We start from the raw sequence: 12,173 nt of genomic DNA, 5'->3' as shown, positions 1-12,173 counted from the left end.
TATATAAATTAATCATCACTTTTAAATGATTAAAAATTCATATAAAATCAAATAATATTCAAAAATTCGTGGCAATTAAATTTGAAGTCTTGGATAACTTGAGGCTCAAGATTGGGCCAAAAAGGGTTGGGTCTTTTTGCAAAAATAAAATCCATTTTGAAGCCTTTTATTTCACATTTTTTCTCTCAAAATTGTTCAATTTTAACAAGGCATATCTCCCTCAATTTTTAAGATATGGGGGAGTTCTAGGACTTTTTGGAAACCTCAAGATGTCCTCTACAAGCCACTTTGGAAGATTTTTTCCATTTGAAGAATTTATCTTGATTATATGAGCTTTGACAAAAAACTGCTTTTGGTTGACTTTCAAAAAGGACCTATAATGTTTTGGTCCATATCTCTTAAATAAAGCATTTTTAGCCTTGGCTTGTGAGAGGCAAAATTGTAGAGAATTCAATTTCCTCCAAAATGAGCTTTCTATGGGAAATTTCTGATGTTCCATGTGGAAGTTATGGCTGGTCAAAGTTCAGTTGACTTTCTTCTAGAAAACCCTGATTTATAAACTTTTTAGGTTGTGTTGATTTCTGAACTTTTCTTGATGAATCATGATCAATCCTTGATCAAATGATGAATGATACTTCAAAATAAGGTTGTTGACAAAAAATCAGGAGTTTTGACTATACTTTGACCACAGTTGACTTTTAGGTCAAACTAGTCGACTGTTGACTTTCTGAGCAATTGAGTGGTCAATCCTTGGAATTGAAGCCTGAATTTTGTCATGGAGATAGTTTGAAACATCATAAGCCATATGAAATGCATTGGAGCCTTTGATTTATTGATTTACTTCAGAGAAATCAAAGCCCTAATTCCTTGAGCCATTGTTTAGGAGAGTGTGTCTTTGAGCTTTGAACTTTAGTATGAGCTTGAATAGGGAAATGAGATGGGCAAATTTTGGGGTATGACACATAACAATGTTGTTTCTTCCTTTAGACCATTAGAACTTATGCATATTGATTTATTTGGTCCAGTGAAAACTGCATCAATAAGAGGCAAGAAGCAATAAACACAACACGCTATATTCAAAATAGGCTCCATAAGACCTATTCTTGAAAAGACTTCTTATGAATTATGGAAGAATAGAAAACCCAACATTTCTTATTTTCATCCAATTTGATGTACTTGTTATATTCTAAATACTAAAGAACATCTGAACAAGTTTGATTCTAAAGCACAGAAATGTTTCCTGCTGGGATACTCTGAACACTCAAAAGGCTATAAAGTATATAATACAGAAAATTTGATTGTTGAAGAATCAATCAATATCAGATTTGATGATAAGCTTGGCCATCAAAAGCCAAAGCAAACTAAAAATTTTGCAGATATGGAAGTACAACTCACAAATTCTGAAGATTCAGAAGCTAGAGATGCTACAGAAGTGCCACCAATCACATCAACTATGGAGAAATTAAGAATTTCTAAAGAACCCTCACTCTGAAGATCCTAAAGACTCACTTCACATCATCCAGAAGATGTTGTACTTGGAAATAAAGAAGACCCCATCAGAACTAGATAATTTCTCAGGAACAATGAAAATTCACTATTTGGATTAGTTTCTATGATTGAGCCAACTTCAATTGATGAAGCTCTTCAAGATACAGATTGGATTATTGCTATGCAAGAAGAACTGAATCAATTTACCATAAATGATGTACGGGATCTAGTTTCAAGGCCTGGAGGATTCAATATCATTGGAACAAAATGGGTATTCAGAAACAAACTAAATAAGCAAGGTGAAGTAGTCAGAAACAAAGCACGACTGGTTGCACAAGGATATAGTCAATAGGAAGGTATTGACTATAACGGAACTTTTGCCCCAGTCGCCAGGTTAGAATCTATCAGACTGTTAATTGCTTATACTGCTAAATATAACATCACTTTGTATAAAATGGATGTTAAAAGTGCATTTTTAAATGGTTACATTGAAGAATAAGTGTATGTGTAATACCTCAAAATTTGCCCACCATATTTCAAAATAATTTGGCTAAAGCACTAATCCAAATGTTCAAAGAGGTGCAAGAAGCAAGCCTGTCTACTCTCTCTCCTAAATAACAAGGCTCCAATTAGGGTTTTGGTTTTTTCAAAGAAAATGGATGTATCAAGGCCTAAAGTGGACTTCATGGCTTCCCTTATGCTTCAAATAATCCTCATATCAAGTCTCAAGCTCTGATTCACAAGATGGCCCAGACAACTGCTCAATTGATCAATAGTCGACTATGTTGACCTAAAAGTCTATTGTGGTCAACATCAACATTTTGAGGTTATATTCATCATTTCATTAAGGGTTGATCATGATTCATCAAGGAAAGCTCCAAGATCATCAAAAGTCCAAGTTTCCAAATTAGGGTTTTTAGGAGAAAGTCAACTGAACTTTGACTAGCCATAACTCTTACATGTTTCATCAGAAAAGCCATTTTTTTAGGAGCCATATCTCCAAAATAAAATCTCCAAATGCAAAAAATGTTTCAAAGTGGGTTGTAGAGGACATCTTGGGCTTTCCAAAAAGTCCTAGAACACTTCCATACCATAAAAATTAAGGGAGTTATGCATTGTTAAAGTTGACATATTCTTGATAAAATGCATGAAGCAAATAAGGACCAAAGTTGATTTTCTTGCAAATGGGCCTAATCTTTTATGATTAAAACTTGTTCCTCAAGTCATCAAGAAGCTCCAAGTCCATGTCCACGAAGTTTTGACAATTATTTGATTTTTATTGAATTTTTATTCATTAAAAATATGATTTAAATCAAATAATCAAGAAAATATGAAAATATTTGATTCAGCTAAGTTCTCTAATCAGATTCAATTCCATAATGGACCATATATTTGATTGAATTTCGTGCTCCCCAAGGTTGGAAGAATAAGATCAAGATTTGGCCAATTTTAGAAAGAATGAAAATCAAATTTCAATAAAATTGCCAATCATTTATTCAAGAAGAATCAGTCAAGTTTAGTTGCCCTAATCTGATCTATTATATATACACAACTTGTCCAAAGCATAAGGTGACGAAAATCTGAGCCAAGAACCCTTAACGAAAGCTTGTAAAACCGTGGAGGAGAAAGAAATTGCAGTCAAGGTTTTGGATTGATTCAGGCCAAATAAAGCTTCAAATCACATCCCTTGATCCTCCCTGAAGCATTCCAGATCATTACAAGGCATTAACACGTCCAAAAATTCAGCCTCAAACCTCACGGTTTTTACTCTCTTTTTCAAAATCGAATTGTTAAATTTATGCATCATAAATATGTTTTGATTGTATCATTGTGTTTAGAATGATATTTGCAAACTATCTAGGCTGTTTAATTTGAGTTTTGTTGCAGATTAGAGGATTCACCATGGCTAGGGTTCCGAGTTCATGATTTGGGGGGCACTAGATTAGAGGGAAAATTAGCCAAAACTAATGGTGCCATTGAATTCAGGGGACGATTTCCAGTCTACCTATGTCTTTAATCTCCATTTACGATTAGTTTTGTTGAGTTTGGCATATGCAGGTATTTGGCTACATTCGAAATCGTAGCAAATCCGAGGGCAATTCGTAGCAAAACGTCTGTACTCAAAAGGTGAAGATGATGATTATGTGGCAGCGGTCCATTGGTGTGATTCAAGTATTTTTTTCAGGCGCACGCGTAGCAGTTTTAAATATTGATTTTCAAATATAATTTTTTATGTGTATTTGTTAAATAGCGAATAACAAATGGCCTGGTGGAGAAGATGTACGTCGTAGAGCCTTCACGCGCAAGGGCAAGGGTTCAATCCCTGCCTCTTGCGTTAATTTTATGACATTTTCTTTGATTAACTTTGTTTGCAGATCCTGCGCTACGCCCCCACGCATGACCACGATGTACCGTCACGCACTAGCCTATCTGAAGGGCCAGAATACACTCCTCACCATAGACTCTCACAGATCCTCCACACCAGATACCAACACTTGTATTTCATTCTAATTTTTGTTTCTCTCTCAACTTTCTTTTTACTAACCAATCACTAATCTTTTTTAACCATAATTAAAATTAGCCATTATAATCAATTAACCAATTAGGATTAGTTATTTAATTAGTCTAATTTTTATTTTCTTAATTTAATTAGTTAATTTAGAGCGAATTAGGTTTAGTTTTAATTAATTAATTAACTTAGTAATTAGGGTTTAAAATTGACACTTAGCTTTAAAATAAATAGATATAGTTTTTTATTATTTTGAACATAATTAATTTAATAATTAGAGTTAATTAGACTTAATTTTAGAATTAGGTTTAATTTTAAATTAGGCTTTTACTTAAAAATCAGAAGAAAAAAAGACTTAATTTCTCGTAATTTCTTCACGATCTTCTTTCTCGTCTCCAATGATTGTCGCATGTGTGTCTAATTTCTAGAAGGTGTTTAGGTTGCAAAAGGTTTTTTTGGATGTAATAGTAATTAGGGCCTTTACTTTTCCGCTTTTACTTTCCGTACTTCCCCATTTTTGGATATGTATCCCTAATCCCCGAAGCCATGTAATAGCGTAGGAACTTTTACTTTTCCGCAATTTATTTTTTGTAAGTATATTAACTGCTAGTAATTAGGATTGTATGGCAAGATAAAATCAACCGCTAGCTAACCTTAATTCAAGATAATATATCCGAATCTAACATACTTCGCACACACTCACCTTTAGGGTAACCCACTCTTGTTGCCTTACGAATAAAAATGGTCAAGTCCCTCGAATGTGAGGATACCTTAGCACATGTTGCCTTCGATTCAAAAATCATCACAAAGATCATATGGAGTCTTTCCCAAAAATAGGTCTTATGGAAGTCCTATTCTGAACATAACACGTTGTATTCATTACTTCTTCCCAAAAGTGCTTAGCCATGTAAGTCTCTTGGATCATGGTGTGAGCCATCTCTTGCAAGGTTCTATTCTTCCTTTCTACAACACCATTCTGTTGTGGAGTCCTGGGACAAGAGAAATCACGTGATATACTATTCTTATTAAACAAACTCTTAAAGTCTTTATTCTCAAATTCTCCACCATGATCACTTCTGACTTTGACTATCTTGCAACTCTTTTTCGTTTTGCACATGAGAACCGAAGATGGCAAATACAAAATGCGACTCGTCCTCGTACCTTAAGAATTTTACCCATGTCCATCTGATGTAATCATCAACAATGACTAGTCCATATTTCTTTCCATTGATAGAAGCAATTTTCACTGGTCCAAACAGATCAATATGAAAACATTCTAATGGTCTAGAGGTAGAAACAACTTTCTTATATTTGAAAGAACTTTTTGTAAAGTTGCCTTTGTGACATGCTTCACAAAGAGCGTCTGAACTAACAGGAAAGGACCCATGAGTATGGGTACCTAAATCTGAAATTGTGTTCGCTACAAATATGCATAAGAGGAGAAACAAAGCAGCATACATAATACATGGACAATGGCTTCTCACGACATATGACAAAAGAAAAGTATATGTTCCAAACCCTAATTCTGAAAGAGGAAGAAAGTGTGGGGTTTGTATGAGTTTAGAAAGGGAAGATCATTGGTATGAGTACTATTGGTAATTCTCTAATCTTTGTTAATAATGTTTTGCTTGTACATGGACTCAAACATAACCTACTGAGCATCAGTCAATTTTGTGACAGCGGTTATGATGTCTTATTTAATAAAAATATCTGCTCAATCAACAATAAATCTAATAAATCTATTTTATTCAAACGGAAGAGGAAGAGAAATGTTTATAAAATCAATATTTGTGAACTGACTGATCAAAATGTAATTTGCCTAATGTCTGAGTGATGAGAAATGGGTCTGGCACAAAAGGCTATGTCATGCTTACTAGAGGTTAATCTCTAAACTTTGCAACAAAAACTTGTTAAAGGGCTGTAAGATCTTGATTACCATTCAGATGCTCTTTGTGGAGCATGTCAAGTAGGAAATATTAACAAAAACTCTTTTAAATTCAAAAACATTGTCTCTACCTCTAGACCCTTAGAATTACTTCACATTGATTTGTTTGGTCTTGTTGGGACTGCCTCAATCAATGGAAAGAAATATGGTTTAGTCATTGATGATTACAGCAGATGGACTTGGGCTAAATTCCTCATATCTAAAGATGAATCATATGGACTATTCGGCATCTTTTGCACACAAGTACAATATGAAAAAGAACTAAGGATTTTAAAAGTCAGAAGTGATCATGGTGGTGAGTTTGAAAATGAACCATTCGAATTTTTTTGTGAAAAACATGGAATTATCCATGGGTTCTCTTCTACTAAAACTCCATAGCAAAATGGGGTTGTAGAAAGAAAGAACAAATCCTTGCAAGAAATGGCTAGAACCAAGATCCATGAGAAAAATCTTCCAAAGTACTTGTGGGCAGAAGTTGTTAATACTTCTTGTTATGTTCGGAACATGGTCTATATCATACCAATTCCGAACAAAATATCATATGAGTTATTTAAAGGAAGAAAACTAGGCATATCTTAGTTTCATCAGTTTGGTTGTACTTGTTACATCCTGAACAACAAAGTCTATTTGAATAAGTTTGATTCCAAGGCTCAAAATGGTATCTTTTTATGATACTCTGAACGCTCTAAAGCATACAGAGTGTATAACTCTGAAAGCATAATGGTCGAAGAGTCTATACATGTAAAACTTGATGATAAAGAGCCTGACTATGAAATCTCAGAGTTGTTGAAAGTTTTGTTTCTGAAGAATATCCAGAAGTCGAGCCTTTAGAAGCTAGGAGTTCAGAAGTTGCTTGCTAAGATACTGGTGCACCAGAAACTGACCCAACTCCTGAAGATCTTTTAAAAGTTGCAAATTCTGAAGAAGATCTAGATGGTTCAGAAGCTTCAATCCTCCCAAGAGATCTTTCAAGTATAAATCTTATCATCCTAAAGAGCTAATCATTGGAAGCAAAGATGAACCCTTGAGAAAAAGATCTGCCTTCAGAAATGAAAATTCTATGATAGGATTTATCTCCTCGATTGAGGCAACTTCAGTGAATGAAGCTTTTCAAGATAATGAGTGGATTGTAGTTATGCAAGAAGAGTTGAACCATTTCTAAAGAAATGATGTTTGGGATCTAGTCCTTAGACCAAATCAGAAAAACATTATTGGAACAAAATGAGTGTTCAAAAACAAGCTGAATGAACAAGGAGAGGTGATAAGAAACAAGGCTACACTAGTAGCTCAAGGCTATAGTCAGCAGACAGGGGTGACCCTGAGCACGGGCTCGCAGGGCAGGAGCCCACGGCCCCATAATTTTAAGGGCACCAAATTTTTTTATCGCTATCTATATTAAAAGAGAATTTTCTATTATGAAAATGTTTGCTAAAATTTATTTTTTTGAAAAAATACTGGCTAACAAATATATACGGGCACTACAAAGTCAAAATTAATAAAAGAATATAGAGAATCTGGATTTGTTAATGCTAAGGCTAGTGCTGAAAAGATTGGGAATGAAATGAAGATTAAATGTGTGTTTATTCAAAAACGTTAAATTCCTAGAAAACAACACAATGATGAAAATTCATCTTAACCCACACAACTGAATCTTGAGTCTACTGAAAAGTCTTTTTGAAATCACTATTTCTTATATATTATAGATTAAACAATTAGCTCACTTGATAGAAGATTTGATAAATATAACCCATGAAAATATTTTTGGATTCTTGTTTAGTATTGAAAGGCTTAGATCATTATTTGATAGAGACTTGAAAGCATGTTATAAACATCTTGAAACTTGTTTAAACATGACGATTCTCTTGATCTTGATGGTGAAATTTTGTTTGAAGATTTGAAAGTTATTAGAGAAGTTTTAACACTTGAATCAAAATCAAACTATATGATATTAAGTTCTTTAAAGACTTTTTTAAATTAAAATTATTAAAATCTAGTGAAAGAAGTTTTTCTAAATTAAAATTATTAAAATCTTATTTGAGATCTACTATGTCACAAGATAGATTAAATAGTCTTGCATTGATTTTAATTGAAAATAATTTTTTGACGAACCTTGATTATGAACAAAGTATTAATGATTTTGCAACAAAAAATGATAAGAGGATGATATTTAAATAAGAAGAATAAGAAGAAGAAGAAGTATCTTTATAGTTGTTTATGTATTGATGTAGTATAAACATTGATTTAAATATTCATACTTGTATTCTTTTTGCATAATGTCAAATGGAAATGTGTTTTTTATCCAATTATTCCTTTTATCCTTATGTATTTATTGTTTAACAAAATTATAGGGGCACCACTCTTTTGATTCGCCCAAAGCACCGACCCTGTTAGCAGAAAGGTATAGATTTCTATGAAACTTTTGCACCAGTTACAAGGTTAAAGACAATCAAACTTATTCTCTCTTATGCTATTAATCATGATATTGTTTTATATCAAATAGATGTTAAGAGTTCTTTCTTAAATGGATTTATTTTTTAAGAAGTGTATGTCGAACAACCTCTTAGATTTGAGGATTCTGTTCGCCCAAATTTTATTTTCAAACTAAACATCTCTATGGAATCAAGTAAGTTCCAAGAGCTTGATATGAAAGATTGAGTAATTTCTAAATTAAAAATGAATTTCAAAAAGTTCAGATTAATATTAAATTATTCAAAAAGACTCGAAGTTTAGAAGAATGCCATGCTAAAATAATTGAAAGCAATTACTAATACGAATCAAACTTGGAAGTTAATAAAGCTTCAACTAGACAAAAAACCAATATATGTGAAGTGAATTTTCCATGTCAATACATTGTGGTTCACTTATCTTTTGAGGTTTTGATACCATCGAATATCACGAAATAAATCCCACGTGATTATATATACACTTAATAGCAAAAATAGAGGTGCAAGAAGAAGGCCCATTTTGTCTAAAATGAAATTCACAATTTTGGTTTTTTCTGGGCTTTTTATTACTCAAATTCAGATCCAACGGTATTCTCTATTCAACCGCTATTAGGGTTTGATCCAGTCTTAAACAATATACGCCGTCAGATTACTCGCTTACAAGCCATCAGATCACTCATGATTATCATTATATAAAGAACCAAACAGGCCATACACTTCATGCGCCGTTCACTTTCACTTCCTCTACTCTTACACCTTTCCCTCTTTCTGAAATTAGGTTATCAGTATTGTTTCGATTAGTTATTCTTTTGGCATATGATACATTTTGCAATTGAAATAGGCTTCACTATCTGGTCGTTGGGATAATTTCAGTTCCCTTTAGACTCGTTCCCTTGAAGCAATAGTAATATGTGTTGTTTTTTCTTTTCACTTCCACAATTCTTTTTTATTGATTGTGGGAGAATGAGAAAACAACTAAATTCTCCTCATTTGTAATTTAGATTTATTCGTTTTTGGATGGGGAGAATGATTAGTTTTAACGATGATGAGTTCTTAACAGACCTGTAATGATTTGCGGGAATGATCGCAGATTTATTGAACATCTAAGGGGCTGAGTTAACTACCTATTCATTCTCCCCATTTTCTCTTGATTGATTATGTTTTCAATTTTCAATTTTTAATTATCGAATTTTGTGGCTTCAGATCTTAATTTTAATAATGCGTGCACTTTTTTTAATTGTGTTTGCAATGTTTAATTGAAGCCTATAATTGTGTTCCCCTCGCTATCCACTGCTGTAATTTTAATGCGGTAATTGGACGTCGGGGAACTAAATTTTTAACATGGTTTAGCTTTTGTAGATAATGATGAAGCAAAATATATAATCCAACACTTGATCTGATTTTTGTGATGCTAAATATATTTTATTTTTCTGAATCTACAATTTGCTCAATAATTTTAATTTCAAATTCAATTAAATTAATTTATCATGTGATGAGTTTGGAATAAATCTTAGGACACCTTCCTACACAACTTATGTTGTGGATGAGATGAAATATCCTTACTGATGATGGTTCACCTAATATAAACGAATTTCTTCTCATTTAAATGAAACGTCTTTTTTATTTGATTTCTTTGTAATTTTTCTTGTAATACTGGCCTTCATAATCCCAGTTAAGATGGATTAATTTTCATAAGTTCTTACATTGATTCATGGGAGGCCTAAAACAGTGCTGGAAGTTTCGCTGATAAATGCCTTTATTTTAACTTTACACCAAGGTGTTTACTAGTAACTATGCCACACACTCTATTTAACCCACATGAAAAGATATAATCAGAAGTGTATTACTTTAATAAATGTAATTCGCAGGTTAAAGGGGATAATGAGAATATTAAAAACAAAATATATTTTAATTTGCCCGATTTGCAATAGAGAAGTTCAGGAGATGAATTGAGGAATATCAAAACCCTCCAAGGAACATTATGGGGGATGATTAATGCTTTGTATTAGAATGGACTTAAATGTTGGGTGTGGCAAATTTGCTTTATATGTAAAACTGTAAGTTTAATTGGTTTATTTAGTCCAAGGTTCATCCGATGCAAGTGATTAATTTGCTTCTTTGTTATCCATGAGATGAGTGATCTTGAAATGAAGAATTAAGATCCTGAAATTGATCTTTTTGTATCTCTACAACCTCCCAATTTATATAAGAGAAGCTTGGAGATTAAACGAGGAATTTTTATGGAAGAGTAAGCTTTGTTGTGATAAAGCTTAAGGTATCTCAACATTTCAAGCGACAGTATGGTCGATTTATAATTTTGAAGGCTTGATGTAGAGCTCCTTTGATTGCTTAAATTCGTATAGATTATTTTTGCTATGATTATACCATCAACATAAACTAGGAGGATTGTTAATTCCATTCATTCGCGTTTATAACCAAGGAATGAACAACAAAACTTGTTTGTAGTCATGAACCATGATGAATAAGGTTGATTTGATCAACGTGTATATTTGATTTGATTTGGATGAAGTAACACCAAGTTGATCATATAGACATTTTCATGTAATGCATTGTTTATATTTAGGTGATGTAAATGACAATTGTTTATTGATGTAAGAGCTTTGGGGAATCACTCATAATTTTTGCATGGTGAATTTTTCTTTACCAAACTCAAAAAGTTGTATAACATTATCTTGTTGTATAATGTTGCCTTTAGTGTAAAGCGTCTTGAAAATAACAAACAAATGTACTATTTAATAAATAATTAAATATGTAAAAGTTAAATGATGATATGTGATTAATTGAAATTACACTATCTATATTTTTGTGATGGTTAGAAAAGTTGTCCCTTTTTGCATTAGGTGGATATGTATCAAAATAATCCAAACTTTCTATGCAACAAGTCTTGCCTTGAATCTTTCAATGCTCTTATTAGAATTGTGTTTGATTTTATAGACCCATATGCAGCCATTTTAGGGGTAAGGTGAACAATTTTCGAGTTCCAATCTATTATTAATTGCATAAAGCTCACTTTCATGGCTTGGTTTCAAATTTGGCAGCCTCATTGCATGACTTGGGTTTAGTTTGAGTGGCTATTGACAGACTATAATGACAATGAGATGGAGACAATTAAGAATAAGAAAGGTAATTAGACAATGGAGAAAAAGTACTCGATGACGGTTTATTTGGTTCATCATGAAAGGAAGCACATAGATAGTGTTCCATACTTGAGATATTTATGAGGACGCGACCTGTAGCGTGAATATGTATATAGTCGACCACTATGCTTTGCCCGACAAACATGTAATTCAGTCGAGAACTGCATGTAGGCAAAAGACAAATACTTAATCGGAAGCCGGTTATACATCCCATAGATCTCCGGACCGAGTAGTGTTAATCGACCTGTCATAGTTGCAGAACTCATTAGGCGGTGGTTATAAACCATTGATGAGGCGGTTACAAGCGTTACAAATTAAGTTGCAGTTATAGACGTTACAAGTGATTAATGGACGATTACATGGCTATTAATCACGACTATTCAATATGAGGTAAAGTCCTACACTACAAATAGGTCTCAAGATCTCAGAGATTAACAACCGGATCCATCACGGGAGAGGACTTACAAAGGGGCTACCGCAAGAGGGATAAGCAAGACACTCTCTTGTAACAAAGTGCCTAGCCCACTGCTTCTAAATCCCCAAAGTTAGTCACCAAATCATCCTTTCCCTAAGCTTCCCTCAACTTGAGGGCAAGCTCCATGGAATCTGGTTCTTCACACCAGAACATT

The 12,173-nt window shown here is 33.2% G+C and overlaps 4 non-coding genes across 4 annotated transcripts; all 4 read left to right on the top strand.

Annotated features, from left to right (window-relative positions):
* The first annotated feature begins 9,421 nt into the window (after positions 1–9,421).
* LOC131621215 (small nucleolar RNA SNORD25) lies at positions 9,422–9,507 on the top strand. Its single transcript, XR_009289540.1, has one exon. It is a non-coding gene; the product is annotated as a small nucleolar RNA SNORD25 (small nucleolar RNA).
* Positions 9,508–9,579: 72 nt separating this feature from the next.
* Positions 9,580–9,722, top strand: LOC131621208 (small nucleolar RNA snoR136). Its single transcript, XR_009289533.1, has one exon. It is a non-coding gene; the product is annotated as a small nucleolar RNA snoR136 (small nucleolar RNA).
* A 20-nt stretch (positions 9,723–9,742) lies between these two features.
* On the top strand, positions 9,743–9,826 carry LOC131621202 (small nucleolar RNA snoR31). The gene has a single exon (XR_009289527.1). It is a non-coding gene; the product is annotated as a small nucleolar RNA snoR31 (small nucleolar RNA).
* A 225-nt stretch (positions 9,827–10,051) lies between these two features.
* LOC131621198 (small nucleolar RNA snoR83) lies at positions 10,052–10,192 on the top strand. The gene has a single exon (XR_009289524.1). It is a non-coding gene; the product is annotated as a small nucleolar RNA snoR83 (small nucleolar RNA).
* The last annotated feature ends 1,981 nt before the right edge of the window (positions 10,193–12,173 follow it).

The sequence above is a fragment of the Vicia villosa genome, linkage group LG7 (genome assembly GCF_029867415.1).
Source record: "Vicia villosa cultivar HV-30 ecotype Madison, WI linkage group LG7, Vvil1.0, whole genome shotgun sequence".
NCBI lineage: Eukaryota > Viridiplantae > Streptophyta > Magnoliopsida > Fabales > Fabaceae > Vicia > Vicia villosa.
Note: the sequence above shows the minus strand (reverse complement) of the source record. Positions and strands in the feature narration are given on the sequence as shown.